Source organism: Lissotriton vulgaris, unplaced genomic scaffold, assembly GCF_964263255.1.
Source record: "Lissotriton vulgaris unplaced genomic scaffold, aLisVul1.2 SCAFFOLD_889, whole genome shotgun sequence".
Taxonomy (NCBI): Eukaryota; Metazoa; Chordata; class Amphibia; order Caudata; family Salamandridae; genus Lissotriton; species Lissotriton vulgaris.
Genome location: NW_028243042.1, coordinates 114,178 through 137,470, shown reverse-complemented (window position 1 = coordinate 137,470; position 23,293 = coordinate 114,178).

Here is a 23,293-nt window from a genome sequence, read left to right as displayed (position 1 = left end):
AAGAACTGTGTTTATTAAGTAAACCTGGAAGACCTCTGTCCGGCTGGACATGTCCTTCTGAAAATATAGAAGCGATTTCGTCTATATTTATTTGTTGTGTTGTATTACATAAGCAGTATTTGTTTGTGGCATGTATCAAGTATTGTGGCACAGATGTACTCTTAGGCCAACACAATGTCTTTTTGCAGCCGAGTATTATCAGCCACACGATGGATAAAGCTCTGAAGCAAGTTATGCACATCTTCATTTTCTTCACACCTGTAAACCTTACAGAAACTGTTTTTTAACTGGTTCTGTAGCAGATACAACAATGGTATAGCTTGCCCCATTGTACTGGCCTCCATGTTGACTTCCGGTGGGAAAACATCAAAAAGAAGTAGCATCTCTGTCATGCATTTGACTAGGCCCAAATTGTTCCTCTGGCAGTCACACCTGTGGTAATCCTAGCCAATGTCCCTCTGCTTCTCACCATTCATGAATCCTAGGTTTCATTGAGGAATACATCCCTAAACTGGCTAAATGAGAGGGTGAGGCAAGGCGTTGTTCTTTTTTACAGACCGTAAGATGACTAGGAGAGTCAAAAGGGTTAGCCTGGAGAGGAAATAATTGGAGGGAGTTTGTGTGGTGCTCTCATTTACATCTCCTAATTTAGTTGAAACCATATAAGAGAGAGCCAGTCCCCAATCCATCACCACAAAACAAATAGCAGTTTTACCAATTGGCTTTTTTTTACCAGCCTCCCGTCTCTCACCAAACTTTCCAACAGTCATACCATTTTTACCAGGTACAGTTTACTGTACCTTTACCTCCCATTGTAACTCATAACAAGTTTGACTTCCTTCCTACTCTTAAAAGTGTGGATCGACTGAATGACCCTACCATTATAAGTGAGAGTATTTCGTGCAGGCTTTCCACCCTACCCTCGCTCAAACCTGATGCCTGACCTAGACACAGAGGCTGACTGCGATTCTCCCCTTCCTCAGCCCTACATTGATAAGGATTTCATAGCCACGCAGTTACCACAAGCCCAGGTCTCCTCCTCTGATTTAACTAACACAGTCTTATTTTGGAATGGTGCTGGGCTATGCCATAAATGTACTATGACCGGGAAACTTGATTTTGTGTCTAAGTGTCATAATTTTTGCATACAAGAAACATGGGTTGCGGACCTAATACACATCCTAATTGCTTCAAAACATACCACACTTCAGCAAATTCCTCTACCTGTGGGAGACCAAGAAGGGTTTTATGTATTTATGTGTCAAATAGGATGACCCCACTGACTAGAGTAGTGATTGCGACTAGAGTTTATATCCATATTATCTTATTTCAAATTTAATAGCCTGGCTATTGTAAACTTTTACAATAATGCGGGCATGCGCAATGTTATTACAGTACCCCACCAATTAGACACCGACCTCGAGTCAACTTTCCCCTCATACAATGTGTGTTTCTGCAATGAATTAACCAGACATTCCAGTTAAAGTCAAGAGTACTTTTAATGTCTGGGGAAAAATAGTGTCATATATTTCCTGCTGTTCTCTTTAAAATATTCAGAGTTGGTTCTAGACTTTGTTATATATGATATTGCAATTGGCGATCACTTTCTTCAAAGTCCTCAAAGTCTCGTTCTGAATATAAACCTTCTCTCACAACAGGGGGCAATACAAAGTGTGTCGACTATGGAGAACATCAATATCTCCTGGCACATTGGATATGCTTTAAGATGGTCTTTGGAAAATCCAAATATTTTTCTAGAAAAATGAATTTCTAAACTGAAGGTGGCTTTGATATTTATCTAGATGAGTCCGCAGTGGCAAATACAATTATCATGGCCTGTGAGCAAATATAAAAAGGTATTAGTGAATAGGTTCAATAGTAGGCAAACAACTAAATTATTTCCCGATGCATTTCGGGCAACGCAGTGCCCTTCTTCAGGAGAAAAATCTACAAAGAAAACCAAAAAGAATTGCGCTATATCCATCATGTGGTATTGAAAATATGCATATCACAGTGTAAAGATATCAGTGCCAAAGTGGTGCTCACAATTACGAGGTGAATGCCGAGAGAGTGACAAAAAGAAAAAATCAATTGGTAAATAGTATGTGAAATGGTGAACTAGCTGTACAGTCGTCCGAGATGCAAAACATGCTGAGTAAGTCAAAACGTGTATCAAACCGTGATGTTTAAAAATGGAGATAAATCAACAGTGGAAACCTAGTCGGTCTATCACCAGGAATAACGTAAAAGATTGACCTTTTTGCAATGTGCAAATCTCAAAACGTGTGAGTTGATGGGATGAAATGTTGATTATTCATCTTGTACTTTGACTTCTATCTTTCATACTGTCATCAACCGGATTATCATACCTCTACTCTTTTTCCTCTATATTGTTTGTTATCTCTATATGCGTTTCTGATACCGTGACTACGATCATCTTCTTATGTTGTACTTATTCATTAGTTTTTCACCTGCTTCATTGTACATTTCACTAATCTTTTGAATACTTATCCCTTCTTAGCTTAGTTGAAGTTTTAGTCTCATTAGTTTGTTGTATTTTCCCATTCCAAGATGTCTGCCACTTTCAGCGACGTCCACGTCACTTCACTTCCGACTCTCGTCTCTTTTTACTATTATGCACTCGTGTTTATCGACATGGTTGCCTCCGCGCAGCACCACACTTGACTCGAGCACTGAACACGCTGCTGCGGACTTTTAGATTTCACCTTTCTGCTCTTCGCTTGCATCCGCATGTAAGTTAAATGAACACGCCATTCTATCGGTTGTCACCCTACCATTATCCGTGTTTTTTAATTTTACACTCCATTGCATTGCAGCTTTTGGCTCGTCGCGACTTTTTTGACGATATAGACCAACACAGAGTCGAACCTCTAGTGATAATTGCCAGTAAGAAGAGCTTCATCTTCTTTATTTATTTTTTGCTTCCTTGGTGGCACGTTATTCCTGGTGATAGACCGACTAGGTTTTCACTGTTGCTTTATCTCCATTTTTAAACATCACGGTTTGATTCACATTTTTACTCACTCAGCATGTTTTGCATCTCGGACGACTGTACAGCTAGTTCACCGTTTCACATACTATTTACCAATTGATTCATTCTTTTTGTCACTCTCTTGGCATTCACCTCGTAATTGTGAGCACCACTTTGGCACTGATATCTTTACACTGTGATATGCATATTTTCAATACCACATGATGGATATAGCGTATTTCTTTTTGGTTTTCTTTGTAGATTTTCCCTGAAGAAGGGCACTGCGTTGCCCGAAATGCATCGGGAAATAATTTAGTTGTTTGCCTACTATTGAACATATTCGATTCATCATACCAAGAATTATTGGATGATCTGAAAGTTATAAACTTCATCAAAATAAACTGTTGAAATTATTTTGTTCATCATTTAATTCAACGAGTGCAACCACTGGCCTTTCATGCTGTGAACTGGGGGACAGACGCTACAAAGGTTCTGCTTTTCAGTTTTTGATGTCTGCTGTTACCACAGTGGAGCGGGTAGCACCAGTGTCCAACAAAAAGTTAATGTCCATTCCTTCTACCTTCCCATCATAGTATGGACCTGATTGATATACCGGTAAGGATGAGCCACGTATGTACTCCTCATACTCCCCCCTCAGGCATCGTCATTGATCATCTTCAAAAGAACAACTGTTCTGCAAAAGAAATTGTGAAGTTACAGAATGTATCTTACCACTTTCTGCTGTACTTTGCTCTGTTCATAAAATTTGGCATAGGGTCAGGTGGTAACAAACTCTGTTGGTTAACAACCTGCTTCAGTTGACTCATTATAACCTCATTTTCTGTCTGTGGATTTCAATTTTGATTTGGGACATTATTATTTTGAATAATTTTACACTTGTTTTTCCAATGCTCCAATTTTCCGAACCCATGACAAGGAAATTTCTTCTTTGCGTCCTCTCTACTAATTTTCCCTTTTGGATTTCCCCCACTATTTTCATTCAGATCATGTTCTTTCGCTTGATCATTAGTCTGACTATTTAATTTAAGTTCATGTTGTTCTGCCAATTTTACTTGTTCCCACATTACTTTTTCTTCCAACCTTTTGCGTCTATTTTCAATGTTGTCACTGCAATACTTTGCATATTTAAGTATCTCATCTATTGGCTTTCTATGCCAGCAAAACATATCCGGCTGAAATTGTGACATTTCAGGTCTCAGTCCAGATACAAAACGATACACAAAATGTCCCATACCTTTATCTCCGATATTCTCAAATCCACTATACTGCTTGAATACCTCCAACAGGCGTTCATAATAAGCATGCACAGTCTCATTTATTTCTTGTGCTGTCTATTTTTATCCAATCTGTTTCCTTTAGGGGAATTTTTCTTTTGAAGATAGTGATCACCTTGTGATATTTCTTCATTACCTCCTCTGAAGGTGCTCCCGTTTTCTCATCTCTTGGGTACTCATCACTAGGACAATCAACTGTCATTTTACATTCAGTCCATAAGTCTGTAGGTACTACTATGTCAAATAGACCATCTAAATCCTTCAACAAATCCTTTGAAACTTTCATAAACCTTTCAACCTGTCTATAACATTCAACTAGCTTTTCTCTCAATTTTGGGAAATCATTAGTAAATGACAAATTATCTTGTTGAGTCCATGGAACATGTGCACATCCTCCTCCTGGAACCTCCCTCATTGGGCACAATCTTTCTGTCTTTTTAGATTCTCTTAATACATATTCGGATGCGGTCTGCGCTTCCTCCTTTTTCTTAGCCCACCTAGTTTTCCACCTGTCCAAATCTCCCCATTTCGATAACATTGTATTTAATTCTTTAATCTGCAATTTTCTTGCAGACATATTCATATTTTCTAAGTCTTTATCAGTGAAATCTGCTCTGTATGGTTTATGCAATACTTTCGATCTCCCTATGTCAATTCCCATTTTGGAAGCAAGCTCCGTCAATTTTGCATGAAACATTTTAGCAGTTCTAGTTATGCTCCTACATATGAACAACAATTCTTCTTCACTCTAAGTGTTAGGCTATCAAGTTCCACATTTTTATCTATCATTTCTTCCAATTCTACTTTTAATTTAAAGATTTCTAAAATCTATGGCTGTTGGTTCAGTTTGTCTATTCCCTGTGCCCACCTTTCTAATTCTTCTGGAGATACTATAGTGGCACTTTTACTTCCTGTAGATGTTTCCAATTGTATTTCTTTTCACTAACTAGGAGTAACTCTTCTCAGAGTTTCATTTATCTGTTCTCTTATTGGCGAATCCATTAACGGAATTACTGATTCACATTCACTGACTTGATCTTCAATTATTATGTTTTGTTTTGTAGGTTCTATTACAGGAGTGGTCATGACTGGTAGTTTTGGACAATTTGCCTTATCCCCATATCACCCCTTCCTGCCCCTTTCTTGGCTGCCCCTATTGCTGAGTTCTTAAACTCGTCATTAAGTGAAGGCAGTGTGCCTTTAGATTGGAAGGTCGCCCAAGTACTTCCCATCAAGAAGAAAGATAAGGTGCTTGCCGAAGTGTTGTCCAACTACAGTCAATTTTGCTACTTCCTCTAATGGGCAAAATGGGCAAAATGGCGGAGAGTCATGTGAACACGCAGTTAATGGACTACTTTGAGACAAACGGCATCCTTGATCCCTTACAGTCTGGGTTTAAATCCAATTATTCCACTGAGACAACTCTCACTGGGGTAACAGACGACATTAAAATGGCCTTAGATGATAATAAAGGAGTGATGTTGGTCCTGTTGGATCTAACAGCAGCCTTTGACACGGCCTCTAATCAAAAACTGATATTTCGACTGAGAGAGGCTGGTCCGCAGTGACAGGGGCATAATTAGCTCATTAGTTTCTTAGACCAGCACATGCAAACTGTCAATCTGGGCCCTTTTTGATCTCGATCTGAAGCTCAGTAGGAGGGAGCCCCAGGGCCCTTGTTTGAGCCTGACCTTATTTATTATCTATGTGGGGCCCCTTGCTAAAGCCATCTGAGAGTACAGCTTCATGCAATTCTCCTACGCAGCCAATACACAATTACTCCTATCCTTTGATAAGGATTTGGAGTCAGTCGATCAGCGTTTGATAAAGGCATGTCTGCCTTAGCCGATCGGATGACTGGACACTTCTTCCAGCTAAATGCGGCCAAAACCGAAATCCTGCTGTTTGGTCCTATACTTATTTCCTCGACCCCTGCCTGGTGGCCAACAGGTTTAGGCCAGCCCCCTCTCCTTCCTTGGTGGCAAAAAATCTATGTGTCCAGCTGGATGCACGGTTATCGATGAAAGATCAAATAATGACCACTGCTGGGAACTGCTATTATACCTTGAGCCTTTTGCGCAGAGTGTTCATTTGAATGCCCCTCTCAGTACGTAGAACCTTCGTTCAGGCTCTGATTATAGGTCCCCTCAACTATTGTAATTTTTTACTGACCTCTGTGAACAAGGCGCTTCTTAGCAGATTGCAGATCGTTCAGAATGTGGCCGCACGCTTAGTCCTTAATAAATATATTTTATTTTTATTTTATTTAAATTTCTTGTATTGCGCTGGACTCAATCCCATAAGGGTATCTCCGCGCTTTGCTGGCCAGAGAGTTATCGTAGTCTTTAAAGTGCATTAGAGGGATTGAAATGCTTCCTGGAAGAGGAGTGTTTTCAGGGCCTTTCTAAAGGATAGGTGGTTGATGTTCATCCTTATTTCTGTGGGAAGTTTATTCCATAGGGCAGGACCAACCGCTGAAAAATCTCGGTCTCCCTGCCTGGATCTTTTTGTTGCAGGGGGTTTCAAGAGTGCTTGGTTACTTGAACGGAGTGACCGGCTGGGTTGGTACAGTTCAAGAGATTGAGAGAGATACTTAGGACTGTCCCCATATAAGCATTTGTGGACCGTACAGCATATTTTGAAACTGATGCGCTGCAGTATAGGGAGCCAATGTAGCTCTACAAACAAAGGCTTAGAGGGAGTCCTGGCCGGCGCACCCATGACCAGCCTAGCTGCTGTATTCTGGACCACCTGCAAACGTCCTACTGCATCAGCGTTTGCTAGCGTCAACGAGGCGCTTCTTAGCAGATTGCAGATCGTTCAGAATGTGGCCGCAGGCTTAGTCCTTAATAAACAACCTTGCAACTCCCCTGGGCCACTATTGAAATTTCTCCATTGGCTCCCTATCTGCCAGAGAATAAAGTTCAAGCTCTGCTGTTTTACTCACAGAGACATTTTTGTTACAAGCTCAAGCTACATGGCGGATATGTTCAAACTGTATTGTCTGAACCGGTGTCCCAGATCAGAAGGTAAAGGGCTGCTGGTGGTCCCTCGTTTTACGAAAATTCCATCTGGAGGCAAAACGGTTGCCTATCTGGCCCCAAAACAATGGAATTCCTTGCCAGAGGAGTTATATAAATATTCTAGTTTCTCTCGCTTCAGAAAACTTCTGAAGACGGAATTTTTCAAGGCTTGAGCTATGGAAGTCTGCGCCTGTCTGTTCTGTTTTCCATGCTAGCATGGAGATACCCCTGCGCAGGTGATTCTTGCGCTCTACAAATTCCTTTCATCCATACCTACATACATATAATGGAACAACAGAACCTATGGTCGCTGGTATGGTCAAGGCTTCACGGTGTACACTCAGTTGGTTTCTTTTCTGTATTAATTCTTCTCTATTTTTATTTATTACTTTCCTTTCTTTTTCCTGGTGTACCCTTCTGTCTATTGAATCATGCAATACTTGTGGAACCAATGGTGTTTCTAAAGCGGGGCACTTGGAGTAGTCCTACTGGGTCCCTCCTGATATGGTGGAGAATTCTTTGCTAGGATATCTTCCAGAAATTCATCTTCTGATTCCCCACAACCTGTCATTGTTAAATGCTTAGGTCCCCAATAGGATGGTGGGTGAATCATCCCCGCCGGGCCAGCGGTTGCCACAGCTGCCTCAGCGGGGGCTATCCGTCCGCCATCCTTGCTGCAAAGACCCCTTGCCATATTACCATGGCTGGGGGTCTGCGGCGGATGGAAAGACCGTCCGCTACTTTTCCACCTGGTCGACAAGTGATTCAATCATTCTTTTAGGGTAACAGCCTCTATAACTCCTAATACTTCTAGATCTGTCTTGCTCAAATGCCTCTATTTCCCATGTTTCTAAAGCTTCATACTGTGTTAGTCTGGGTTTGGGCTATAATTCGTTCCTCCTCATCCTTAAAGTTTAAAGAATTCTCCCATTGAACGTACCATTCTCAGGAAAAGCTTATATTCCATCAATTTTAGTATATTAAATGTAAATTGATACTTGTATAGCGCACTACTCACCCGCAAGGTTCTCAAGGTGCTTGTACGAATACCGCTGTGGAACCCATCCTGGCTTTCCCTGTGAGGTGTCCACTCCTGGGCACCCCCAAGGTGGAGGCCAGGCATCCTTAGCGTTGTGGGGGCCGTTGCGGAGATTAAGCAAGCTATTGCCCAGAGTTGCAGAGTGGGACTCCATGATTGGAATAGGCACCGAGGCAAGAATTAACCGGTCCGTGGAATTTTTTAGCTCAAGACCCGCCGAGGCGGGGAATTGAACCCTGGTCCCGGGCTAGACCTCTGCCTCAGGGTCTGCCGCTCTAACCATTGAGCCACACTTCTCCACATTGAATCCAATTGTCTAACCACACACTGGTATGATAGCCTCTTTCCATCATCATAAATGAGACAGGAGTCTTAGGTGGTGGAATAAGGATTCCCTCTCTAGTCTTAGTGGGCGTATCTTTTTTGAAGTCATTTCTGATTTTCTGCATAAGCAAAAATTGTCTTTTCTCTCTGTATATGCTAGGAGAAGATCCTCTTATAAGTTCTTCTCTTACAAAACCAAAATATCTTCTATCTGGGCGATTCCCTATTAATGTCGGATCGTATTTCCACATACAAACTCCACTGTCAAATTCTAATACTGCTTCTTTTTTGTTAACCAATTAGTCCTTTTGTTTACATTTAGTTCTCACCAATCCTGTTGAGACTTTTAATCTTTTATCCAATCAAGCTCAAGCTTACAAAATTTGCTTAGCCAATACTAGCGCAGATTTATTGTAATGTTAGTATCACTCCTTACTACTGACCCCTCCATTACAAACTCCATCAATTACATGCCCGCTGTCTCAACCAATCCCAGCTCGGCACTCTGTGACATCAGCACGACTCCGGCAGCTGGCCCTCCCTTCACAAGATAATAAGAGAACTCATTTTCTTTTAACGTTTCACCATGATTTTCATTAATAACTACACAAACACATTTGCTACTCTGTCTGTTTCTTTAAACTAAAGAATGGTTGATTTCTTTTGCTATGAGTAAAACCTTTGGCTTACTCTTCATACACTCTTTGTACTCTTCATTCAAGCTTGAAGAACCTGCTAATTCTCTAGTGTTACCCTTTCTATGTGATAGAACACCAGAATTTCACCAGCGAACTCTTTATTGTCAATCACTGTCACTTATTCTCAAAATTACTATTTCTAAACAGACAAGAAACCTCACTGCAGTGTGGTTTCCATCTACCACCCGCTGTACACTTCCCAGGAATTTTCCAGACAACATAAAACAATGTACAAATGGGTTTGTTAAAACATAAATCAATAACCAATAATCACCAAACTAATCTATAAAAACTATAACTCTGCTACCAGCAAATTGATCCAACGGGTTACCAACCTGCAAACATCTATCACTATATATTCATCTGGGCCCATATACACATTCACTCATATAGGCTGGTTATTACACCTAGGGGTCAATTGTTATAGATGCTTTAATTAGGATCAGTTTTCACTGATCATAAACAAGCCTTTCCTTTTAGTCAATGGACCTATTTATTTGGAATTAGTTGATGGTGATATGACATAGATTCATGCATCTCCTATTTATTTAATATCCACAGACTCTGAATAGTGTAAATGTTTTATCTGGTTATATCATATGAGCAAAACAAATTATAATGTTAACTCCATCTTTTTGAGGAAGTAAGATCATTTACCCAATTTAGTATTCTATTTAAATGAGATTTCGCAACAACAAGTGCCTCAGGAAAAAGACTATAGAGAGAAAAGCACATTGACACAATACACCGAGATATAATTACCTAGGATGGTTTGGATATCAGACCCCTCTGGCCAAGACATTAGTGGATCCCCGGAAAAGAACCAGTGACAGGGACTTTAGGACAGGATTCAGGGCCATATAAATTTGCTCTTCTGGAGTCGATGCATGCATTTCACCTCTCTCTGACACTAACTACCTTCTCAATTCTTCCGCGATCTTCTAACTATTTACCTCCTTGATTCTCCTGCAATCTTCTTCTAATTAATTTTGCTTAAAAATTCTAAGTCTGTTACTCCAAATATTCGATCAGCATTCGGACAGCATCCCGGTCTGTCTTCCAGCAACTGACTTCTAATCTATCTAGCTAACTACCTCAATTATAATTTTCTAATGACATGTATCACCCCTAAATCTTTCAACTTCATTAAACTCCTATTTCTGATTGGACAAGCTAAAGGGATGATCATCACAACATGCTATGTTTTAATAATTTTTCTTTAGTTTATTGGTTTATGTTCCAGCCCAATAATTTGTTCTCCCAAACTTTATTTCCCACCTGTATTCATAATTTTTATCAACACCAATGTATACATTTTACAGTTGTCCATTGAGGCTTCAGGATGTCCATCTGGTTCCCAGGACATGTACCGAGAATGGCCTTGGACGGGTTTCAAGATTTGACATCACTGTTTCTGACTTGTCATCTTTGCGCCTGCATGAGGAATCACGTGCAGTCTAGACTTTAAAATTATTCGGAGGCCAAAATACGAACTAATAGAGAGGTCAAAATATAGAGTAATAATTTCAGAATAAAATAGTTTCACTGTGTACCACCTATCTCTACTCTAATCCCATTTACTTATAAAGACTCTCCCTGCATCACCATTTAGTATATAACTCGTTTCAATTTCAGCAAAGCAGACGCGTAGCATGTGAGTCTGCAAGCGGCCATTTTAGATGCATTTGCGCAGAAGCAACATTTTCCCTCCAGGCGTAAAGACGTAATTCTGCTTAGATGCAGTTAATGCATGCGCAATACAGTTTCCTGCATTAGCAGCCATTTTAAGTGCCATTCGGGTTACTTGTTAGTAGAACACATAGGCAAGCTTCATCTTGCTAAAAATATATGAATATGTGGTAGATATTAGTATCACAATACATTATTAATACTACATAACAGGTTTACATGAGAGGATTACATCCAAGCAAGTCTCTTTTATACTGGTCCTTGCTCCATCACCAGCACCCAGTTGCGTGAAAGATGTCCAATGCTTTCTTGGCTTCACCAATTCCTATTGGCGCTTCATCACAGACTTCGCAAAAAGTTGCCCCATCACAACTCTTCTTTGCAAAGGTCAAACATTCTGGTGGAGCCCAGAAGCGGAGCAGGCTTTTCAACATCTCAGAGAGGCCTTTACGTTTCCACCTATTATTTTGCACCCTGACTCAAACTAACCATTGTATCTAGAAGCCAATGCCTCGAATATTGCTCTTGTACTATTGGCTGTCAAGGCTGCTTTTCAGGAAAGGAGACATTATCTTATGGGCACAAAACATCCAGTCACGTTGTACACAGACCAGAGGAATTTACAGTTCTTGAAATCAGTCAACGCGTTTACGCCCCGGCAATTATGCTGGTTGTTGTTTTTCGCAGATTTCTCCTTCGTGATCACATTATGAACTGGGTGAAAGAACAGAAAGGTATTTCAATGGATAAAAAAAACTTTGTGATCAACATCACAGATGTTTCATGGTTTGAACAAATACAACGAGCCTCTGCTCAGTTCAATCAAGAAAAAGCATAAAGGAACAACCCAACAGAGAAGTGGTAAAGGGTATATTATGCCATTAAAACACTTGTTTCTGCCCACACCCGCTCTTCAACATGAAGCCTTGGGGTGGTGCATGACTCTCCACTTTCTGGTCATCATGGAATCACGAAAACACTTGAATTACTTCAAAGAGAATATTTGTGGCCGAACGGTGACGGGGCCGGGTTTGTGGGGGTTACGCTGATGGAATATACGCAACAGTCGTATATTACATATATTCCATCAGCGCAACCCCCACAAACCCGGCCCTGTCACCAAGCCTTGGAAGGGGGTTACTGTCAGGATCCATCGGACTGCCCACCGCCTTCTGTACTCTAGCAGTAGTTGGGGAAATAATCAGGATGAACTCCAGGGCACTAACTGCATTTCACTCACTTATATCCTACCTATGAAAAGTGCCTGTCGGGTGGGGGCTCCTAGCAGGTTCTCAACACATGCCTCTCTCCCTTGGCTTGTCAGTCCCTTGCAACATCTTTACAACACCGTTACGTCACTTCTGTGATGCAGCGGCATCATAAACAATGTGCTACTATGCAACATATTTACAACATGACGCATCTAGGAAGATGTGTCACGCTGCAAAGCCCTACACTACACCATACCTGCTTCAGGTATAATGTATGCAGGGTGGGCGTTCCATCGCAGCAAAGCCTCATAAGAGTGATGCAGTGAAATCTACAAGATTTTGCGGAGTTACTTTTATACCCTGCTGCGTCAAAACCTTATGTCTGCTTGTATTAGGTGTAAGGAACGATGCAGCATAGCAATTATAGGCTGCCACTGATCAGTGCTGGAGTTGTGTCACGCTTGCGACACGACTCCAGCACTGCGTCACCTTTATGCCGACAGATGCACCACCTATCGGTCTATCCTTGCACCACAGTGCGTTGCATTGTAATTGTAGTGCATCCATGGTGGCGCAAGGGTTTTTTTACATGTCACATTTTGACTGGCTCATCCCTGCTAATATGCAGGAATGCGCCAGTTCTTGTAAATCTGCCTCACAGTATTTATTCTCCAAGTGAAGCGTGGCTGCAAATTAAAAAGTCTTTCATTTCCTGGCGCGTTTCGTCAGTGATGCCTTAGTCATAGGATCGAGGTATTAGCAGTGTGAAGACACAGGTGCTTTAAATCTCCAGCATCACATAACCAAACTACAACCTACAAGGAACAGGATGCATTGGTAAAGTTATACCTTTCAATCAGTATTGTGGTGAGTATTTTTATATTGGAAAACAACCTCATTCAGTTCCACCCTGCTCCTGGAATACTGACAGAATATCAACGTTAAAAATATCGATGTCAAAAATATCAGAGTTGGAATATCGACATCACAAATATCGAAGTCCTATCTACATTAAGGTAAGTACAAAAATATCGAGAAAAAATATTGTTGTAAAAATATCGTTTTTTTCTATTTAAAAATAATATCAAATTAAATAAATAATACATATAATTAAAATAAACATATTTAAAATATATTTTAAATTATAAGTTATACATATACTGAAAAATAAATAATCATATACATATACAATATGACATATATACTTACTAAATTATAAATACATATATACACATGAACAACAATACAAATAAAAATATCATAATGTATAACACATTTTAAAAATTTATTTTAAATAAATTAGACACAACATTAACTAAAACAATAAATATTGGATAGTATAGGGGTAAAAATTACTATTCCAACTCCAGAGGGGTGCAACGGTAGGGAAAGTTTTGGATACCGTATGGATTAAAATTACTATTACAACTCCAGAGGGTGCAACAGGAGGGAAAGTGTTTGATAGCGTAGAGGTTAAAATTACTATTCCAACTCCAGAGGGAACAACAGTAGGGAAAGTGTTGGATAGAGTAGGGGTTAAAATTACTATTCCAACTCCAGAGGTTGCAACAGTAGGGAAACAGTTCGATAGCCTAGGGGTTAAATTACTATTCCAACTCCAGAGGGTGCAACACTAGGAAAAGTGTTGGATAGTGTAGGTATTAAAATTACTATTCCAACTCCAGAGGGTGCAACAGTAGGGAAAGTGTTTGATAGAGTAGGGGTTAAAATTACTATTCCAACTCCAGAGGGTGCGACAGTAGGAAAAGTGTTGGATAGCGTAGGGGCTAAAATTTCTATTCCAACTCCAGAGGGTGCAACAGTAGTTAAAGTGTTGGATAGCGTAGGGGTAACAATTACTATTCCAACTCCAGAGGGTGCAATAGTAGGGAAATTGTTGGGTAGCATAAGGGTCAAAACAACTTACTGATAAATAAAAGAATATTTAATAAAATAAAAATAACAATGTAATTATTAAATGACAACAAATGAATCCAATAAATAATTATTTTAAAATAATTACCAGTTAAAATGTAATTAAAACTTAAAATAAATATAATTAAATAATAATTATTAAAATGTCTTAATAAATAATAAAACAATATACAATTATTACATGTTAAAACCCAAAAACAATCAGTCGAAAAAACATTTAGCAATTAATAATTAATTAAATATAAATCATTGATAAATACCAATAAATTATTAAAAATAAAATGTGATTACCAAGTAATAATTAATAAACACTTATTTAAGTAAATTAAATAATGAAATACTTTATAACCATGTATTACCAATTAATAATTGATTCACAATAATGTAATTATCAATACCCAACACTACTTTACTTAATTACAATGAAATTACTTCCCACTCTAGTACTCTATAACCTAACAACACACTTCAATAATAAATTAATACACTTCGGGGTCAATTCCGATTCGGGAAAAAAATCCGTACGACAATTCGAATTCGTAGCAATTTCCGTACGAATCGTCCAAATCCGTCCAAATTGTGTAGTACGATTCGTAGGAAAAGAATACGTACAAATGTTTGCAAACCGTCTGAAAACCAATGGAAAATCTGTACGATACAGGACCCTCACGGTAAACCGTACGAATCGTAAACTCCTGACTACATATGTGAATGGGTACAGTAGCCTCTGACTGGATCGATGATTTGGTGCATAAGTGCCTGAGTTGGTCTGTCTATCAGTGAGTGTCTCAGTGTAAGCAAACATCTCACACTGGGTCTGTACGTGGGTATATGTGTCCGAGTGGGTCTGTACATGGGTCATTCAATCTTTAAGTTAGTCTGTAAGTGCATGCATGAGTGCCTGAATGGGTATGACAGTGGGTGCATCAGTATCTGAGTGAGTATCCAACTGGATATATAAGTGTGTGACTGGGGATGTGAATAGGTATATAAGTGTCTGAGTGAATATGTGAGTAGGTACAGAAGTGTGTGACAGTCACGGGCTAGTGTGTACAAATCTATATTTTTTTATTTAACATATATTCATTAATATTTGTAATGATTTTGCAATAGTTGTGATGTCCCCACGATGGTACACTAGGGGCCACGCTGGCGGTTGCATTGTCATCACAAATATTGCACGCTATAAAAAGTTACATGTTAGACACATAACTTGTGTCACTAACACCCCTATTTCTCCAATATGGGGTCAAAGTACTTCTTCTCTCACTCCTTATGTTAGCTTTGCTGAAACTTTCTGCCCCTGGAACTGTTTCCGATCAATAAAATGGTAGCTGCAACTTTCTGTTCAAGCTCTGTCCAGCCAATCAGACCGTACCCGAGCGCGATGCATTCGCATTTCATCGCAAAACCTCTGCAAATTAGACGTGACCAGAGGTATCGCATTAATTTTCTGCCTAAATGTCTCAAAACCTACAGAACAGGTTTGCACCAAATAGGCAAAAGGCACTTCCTTGAACCAACATCTACCTCCCTGCCAAATTTGGTGTAAGTTTGTTCCCATGGAAATTAACATCACAAACACACCCTTATTTCATGCCGCAAATGCTCAGTCCCCACTGCACAGATCACCTACAAACTTTCCATGACAATCAGAGCCTACCTTGTCACTTTTTAGGGAACATTAGAAGAAGACTGGTTGAACAACATTAAAGTTATACCCAAGTCAAAAAATACATTGTCCTATGAAAACTAGGTCTTAACTATAACTAGTTTGAGATTTGAGATGATGTCAACAGTGATGTCACTGACCATGTCATGAATGATGTAATATGTGACGGCATCAGCAGTGCACTGTGGGGGTGCGAGTTATAGTTAGCTCAACTAACTATAACAGCCAAATGTCTCTTATTTTTACGAGTGAAATGTCCAACTAACTATAATGTCAGTGAATTTCTATGGGTTTTTTAAATGCTAATTTCTAACTATACTTACAGAGGTAGGACGTGTGAAGAAACAGGAAGAAAGGCACAGAAAGAAGCAACAGTAATGCAGAAAGAGTCAATAGAACTCCAGAAAAACAACAACAAAAAACAGAAAGAAGTAAGAGATATGCAGAAAGAACCAACAGAGGTGCAGAAAGAGGTCTTGTTTCAAAGTCATCCTGTGCCCCTACATTTTACTGACTGTTACTGGTGGTAACTGACTCTGACTAACCAGAACCGGAGCAAGTGCTATGCTTAATGACACTTTGAATACAGTGAAAACACCTACATACACTAGGGTACACTATGGGTTCGGGTATCCCTGTGAGTGGCATGACCTCCCCAGTAGGACCCTAGTACAGGGTCCTACTGCCCTTATAGGGCAGGGGGGTTAAAAGTACCTCTAACTCAGAGGTGCAGAACAAGGCAAGAGAGGTGCATAAACAGTGAAAAAGTTCACCCCCATTTAGCAATAAGTAACAGGGGACCATTCTAGGTTTGCAAAGGGTCTTCCACCACACTGTAACACTTGTTGCTTCTTTTTTGGTAGCGTTCGAGCCGTTTGAGATCAGAACAAGGCTTTTTTTGTTCAAATATTCAGATTAGGGAGCAGATGATAAATTATGTGGCTAATGCAGAAAATGTATAATTGTGCGAAAGTTGGTGCAGCCAAACAGTCACGTAGTTCCAGTGGCTCTGCTCATACCTCTGACTAGGTACACAAGTGCTCCTCAGTGATTCCTTCTTTTTTTGTCTCATTGAGTTCATAGTTGATCTTCTATGGATATGAGGAAGACTAAACCTGAGGTTACCAATCCACAACACAGACTCCCATACCACATAATTACTCTCCATAACACATAATCCCACTCTACATAATTCCTACACACTAAATACCACATACTTTCTATCCACATAGTTTCACTGTACAATATAGTACAAAATTCCACTACACACAATGTGCATCCACTCCACTCCCAAAAACATTAGTAAAAAAGTTTAAATTTACAACACCGATAGCTCAAACTCTCGTAAATTCAAAACCTATCACATTGCAAACACTTCTTTAACTAGTAGTCATGTTTGCAGAGTGGTGGAGAAAGGGTGCTAGGCCTCGGACCAGCGCTCAGGTACTCCGCTGAGTAGGATTTACAGGAGATACCAAGAAGGGCGTCTTGGCCCCCAAAGTCCCTCAGAAGTAAAGTCAAGTCAAGGCAAGTCATAAAATTTGTATAGCGCACTACATACCCAGAGGGTTTCAAGGCGCTTAGGAGGGGAGGAGGATTATTTGTCAAATATCCACGTTTTAAGCTGCTTTCTGAACGCTAGGTGGTTCTGGGTGAGGCGAAGGTAAGCGGGGAGTGAGTTCCATGTCTTAGCAGCCAGGTATGAAAAGGATCTGCCTCCCATGGTGGTCTTGTTAATGCTAGGTACCGTGGCGAGGGCTTGGCCGGAAGAACGTAGTTGGCGGGAGGGGGTGTAGAAGGACAGTCGAGAGTTGAGGCAATCTGGTCCGATGTCGTAGAGTGATTTGTGTGCGTGGGTAAGCAGACGGAAAGTGATCCTCTTATTGACGGGTAGCCAGTGGAGGTCTTTAAGGTGACCAGAGATGTGTTCGTTGCGTGGGATGTCTAATATGAGCCTGGCTGAGGCGTTTTGGATTCGTTGGAGTTTCTTCTGGAGTTTAGCGGTGGTGCCTGCGTAGAGGGTGTTTCCGTAGTCCAGTCGGCTCGTGACCAGAGCGTGGGTGACTGTTTTCCTTGTTTCGGAGGGGATCCAGCGAAATGTTTTTTTGAGCATGCGAAGAATGTTGAAGCAGGAAGAGGATACGGCGCTGACTTGTCTGTTCATTGAGAGTGAGGAGTCCAGGATGACGCCAAGGTTCCGTGCGTGGTCTGTCGGGATGGGTGCTTTTCCAAGGGCTTCCGGCCACCAAGAGTCGTCCCATGCAGAGGGGGATGTACCTAAGATGAGGACTTCTGTTTTGTCTGAGTTCAGTTTCAGGCGGCTTTGTTTCATCCATTCAGCAACTTCTTTCATTCCTTCGTGTAGGTCAATTTTGGCGGTGCTGGGGTCATTGGTGAGAGAAAGGATCAGTTGGGTGTCGTCCGCGTAAGAGATGATGTTGAGGTTGTGTTGGCGTGCGATGGCTGCGAGGGGGCTCATGTATACGTTGAAGAGGGTGGGACTGAGTGAGGATCCTTGGGGTACGCCGCAAATGACTTCAGAGGCCTCGGACTTGAATAGAGGAAGGCGGACTCTCTGGGTTCTTCCGGTGAGGAACGAGGTGATCCATTTAAGTGCTTTTCCTTGAATTCCGATGTTATTGAGGCGTTGTAGAAGGGTGTTGTGGCAGACTGTATCGAATGCTGCCGAGAGGTCGAGGAGGATGAGGGCGACTGTGTCTCCATTGTCCAGTAGAGTTCGAATGTCGTCTGTTGCTGCGATGAGGGCGGTCTCAGTGCTGTGTTTTGCTCGGAAGCCAGATTGTGAGGGGTCGAGGGATTTGTTGGTTTCGAGGAAGGCGGCGAGCTGGTTGTTGACGGCTTTCTCGATGACTTTGGCCGAGAATGGAAGAAGCGAGATGGGGCGGTAATTTTTGAGTTCGGTGGGGTCCGCTGTTGGTTTTTCAGATGGGCGGTGAGTTCAGCGTGTTTCCAGTCTTCAGGGAAGGTAGCGGAGTTGAGGGAGCAGTTGATGACGTCTCGGAGGTGCGGTGCTATGACGGAGTCTGCTTTGTTGAAGATGTGGTGAGGGCATGGGTCTGTGGGGGATCCTGAGTGGATGGAGTTCATCAGGCGGATGGTGTCCTCAGTGGAGATTGGGTTCCAAGCGTTAAGGGTGTTCGCGGGGGGAAGAGGGTCGGCAGATGGTGGGGTGGGTTGGTTTCCGGGTTGGTTGTCAAAGCTGTTGTGGATGTCTGCAATCTTGTTGTGGAAAAAAGAGGCTAGGGAGTCGCAGAGGGTTTGAGAGGGGGTGATGTCGTTGGAGTTGGCTGAGGGATTGGAAAATTCCTTGACGATGTTGAAAAGTTCCTTGCTGTTGTGGGCGTTGTTGTCAAGTCGATCCTTGAATGCTGTTTTCTTGGCTTTTCGGATCAGTTGGTGGTGAGTGCGGGTGGCGCTTTTGAAGGCGTCCTTGGTGCTGGTGGTTGGGTCTTTTTTCCAGGCCTTTTCGAGGGAGCGGCAGAGTTTCTTGGACTTCTTGAGATCGTCGTTGAACCATGAGGCCTTCTTGCTGCCAGGTTTGCTTTGACGTTTTTTCAGTGGAGCTAAGGTGTCGGCGGTGTTGGATAACCATAGGGTGAGGTTGGCGGCGGCTTCGTTGGCGTTAGAAGGGAGGGCTGGGGAGTTTCGAAGGAGCGATGCGGAGATTTGGTCCGTGGTGATTTTCTTCCAGTTTCTTTGCAGGATAGGTTGAGAGTGGTTGATGGGTTTCGGCTTGTTGTAGGTGAAGTGAACGCAGCTGTGGTCGGTCCATAGGAGATCCGTAGTGTGGCTGAAGGAGACATGATTGCTGGATGTGAAGATGGGGTCTAGTGTGTGACCTGCGATGTGGGTGGGGGAAGTGACTAGTTGTTTAAGTCCTAGGTTGGCGAGGTTGTCCAAGAGGGTGGTGGTGTTGCGGTCGTTGATCTTTTCAAGGTGAAAGTTGAGGTCTCCCAGAAGGATGTAGTCTTTGGAGGGGAGTGCGTGTGGAGTGACGAAGTCCGCGATGTCTTCACTGAATTTTGCGCGGGACTTCATCCCCCATAGTCTGCCAGGAGGCACCAGGGAGCACGTTTGCAGAGTGGTGGCGAAAGGGGGCATGGCCTCCGAAGACATCTTAGCAATACCACTGTGTGGGAATTAGTGGAGGTAACAAGAGGGGTACTTGGCCCCCAAGGACATCCTTCGGTGCCACCTACCCCTCCTATTACCTATAAATGGTACCACACAGCAGGATATCTAAGTTTTCACAACAGGCCATGCCCCCTTTGCCCACCACTCTGCAAACGTGCTCCCATGTACGCTCTTGGATGGATATTGAAGTCCCCTTCACTGCTGGGGGGCTGTTATGGTCCAACGAACCTACCTCATACTTTCAGTATGCCCCACACAGTGGGATTGCTGAAAGGTGGACACAGGCCACAACCCCATTCTCCACCGCTCTGAAAACACGCCCCCTGGTACATTTTAAGTTAGGGATTACGTCCCCCTGAATACTGAGGGTCCCTAGGTGACAACTAGCCCACTAGGTACCTCCAATAGGTGCCACAGTGCTGGATTGCAGACATGTGATCTGAGGCCATGCCCCCTTTTTACACCACTCTGCAAACACGCTTTTTGTCCCACTGCTGCTTGGGGGATGAAGTCCACTTGTGTTCTGAGGTCCTCAGAACACAAGAGGAACATATCTCCCCATCAGCAAATATATTGACACCGCCTCAGACTTATACTTTCACTAATAGACTTACTGAAGAACTCATGCAGCCAGTCACAGACCCACTTGGAGACTTATGCACCCACTCACACAACACAATTAATCATTAACACACACTGTTATAGAGCTATTTAAAAAATGATTTATCTAGTGTGCTGGTTAGAATTAATTATATTTTATACATTTTGAATGTGGTGGTGGCCATTGAAGTCTTGCTTTTACTTTGTGTTTTCATGAGATCTCCATAATCGTCACGGGTACCAATGCGATTGTCACTTCGGGTATCACAGGGAAAATGGAAAATAGGTTTTAAAGATGGTTTTTATAGAAACTCAGTAATAAACCCCTAGGGGGATATGTACATGAAGTGGCGGACCCTGTCGTTAGCCTCCTTAACGACATGCTCCGCCATTTTGGAAACACAAGGCTGCACCATATTTACAAGAATGTGGTGCAGTCTTGCATTTCCCCCTGTGATGGCACTAGGTTTAACAAATTGGTGCGAATGCAGGCACCCTTGCACCAGAGTACAAGGGTGTCTGCGTGCAGGGGAGTATTGGTTATATGATATATTTTTTAAAGGTTCGTTTATGTACAGGAAGGGACACCTTCCTGTACATAAATAAACCATGGCATTTTGATTTTTCCATGTGTGATGCACAAGGTAGCACACGTGGAAAAAGCAAAATCAAGGAGAAATAATGCCAGCTTTGCCAACTTAAGACCTGGATTTTCCTGGTCTTAATTTTGGCGCTGCCTCCTATGTACGCCACCTTTGTACATAGGGGCCATCGTCAAATACAATGGGTGTTGCGATGGAATGCCCACCACAACACCCACTGCAGGCCCCTTTACACTAAACATAGCGTGAAAGGATACCTTATGTACAATGCAGCGTTAATCCATGTTAGGATAACGCTGTCTTGTACATAAGGCAAGGCCCCTATCATCATGGGAACGTCACAAAAAGTGACGCTCCCATGGCGATAGGGGCTTGTACATATGCCCCCTGGTGTGTAAAATACTGTTATATGTATGCATATATGTGTTTTATACTCAATGAAAAAGGCATGATCCTCACGGTTACCAACATCATTGAGAGCCCTGGCATCACCTCAAACAAAGAAAATAAGTTTTACAGATGGATCCATCTATATAAACTCACTAGAAAAACATGACTTTAGACAATACTATAATAAACCCCTAGTATGTAAAATACTGTGATATGTGTGCATATATGTGTTTTACACTTTATGAAAAAAGGCTCGATCACTGGGTAAACTGACATCATTGTGATCCCTGGCATCACTGTGAACATGGAAAATAGGTTATAGAGATCACTTTTATAGAAACTCACTAGAAAAACATGACTTTAGACAATGTAGTAATAAACCCCTAGTGTATAAAATATGTGTGCATATATGTGTTTTACACTTTATAAAAAAGGCACAATCGTCGTGGTTAACAATGTTGTTGCTACTCCCTGAATAACCATGAAAACAGAAAATATGTTTTAAAGATGGTTTGCTAAAGAACTTTACAATCAAAACATGAGATTAAACCTATTTCGCATACAGGCATGTAGATGGTAGAGCTTGCAGTGGAATGTTTAGAATACATTTTTTGAGTTACAATTTTTGAGTGTGCTTGTGGCCTTTGTTTGTCTGCTTTTGTTTTCGATTTTGCAACATATCCATGACCACCACGACATTGTTGGGAAGATTCCCAAACACAAAAAAAAAGAATCTATATAAATAACTGACAAAAGCCTTTTTGTTGATTGTGTATATATGACAGCTACACATAAGACAGGATGTAGAGTCTCAGGTTACATGGAAACACCCTGTTGCCTTTGTTTGTTAAGTGCATTCCATCATTTCTATACATTACATGCATGTCAGAACACAAATTGTTGTTATATATACAGGTCATGTGATGGTCTTTGAGCTCTGTTCACTAGAATGTGCTGGTGCAGGATTTGCTTTTAGCTGTTCATTAACCGCGGGCGTAAAATCCGTTCCGCTCGCGGAATTTGCGGATTTTGAGCAATGCCGACATCCGCGAATCGCGCTAAATTGGCCTAAAATCCGCAATTTGTAAGTTTGTGAATTTATTTTGCTTGGTCGCACTTCAAATATACAATCTCGCGCGCGCTGCGTTGACTTACCATGATTCTGAGTTCGCAGAGTTGTTTTCCTCCCGCCGGTTTGCGTGCGCTGTGCCATTTTCAATCTTGCTGCGTGATCGCGTGAGACTTTTCGACCACGAGTACGTCATGGCATGATCACGGGAGTCTTTTCGACCGCGAGCATGCAAAAACAAATGCGAACACGCAATCATGCCCCATGCACAACGTGAGCATGCAAGTAGCGCCCAGAAACGAAAATACGCAACGCTAAAACTGAAAACAAGATGGCCGCGCCCATGTACGACCGCATGGGTAACTTTGCGGTAGCTGTGCTGAAAAAAAAACAGCGAACACGCAAAAATAAAAAAAATTCGGAAATTCGCAACAAATTTGCGGATTCTGCAGATCGCCGCGAATTAGCAAATTTTGCCCAAACTTACTGTTCATATGCTGTTGAACTCTCTGGTAGCATCAATAAGAGCCCTGTTAGACTATTACGTGCTGATTATAAATAAAAAACCCTAGACGTGTACATAGTTGTGCATGAACTTT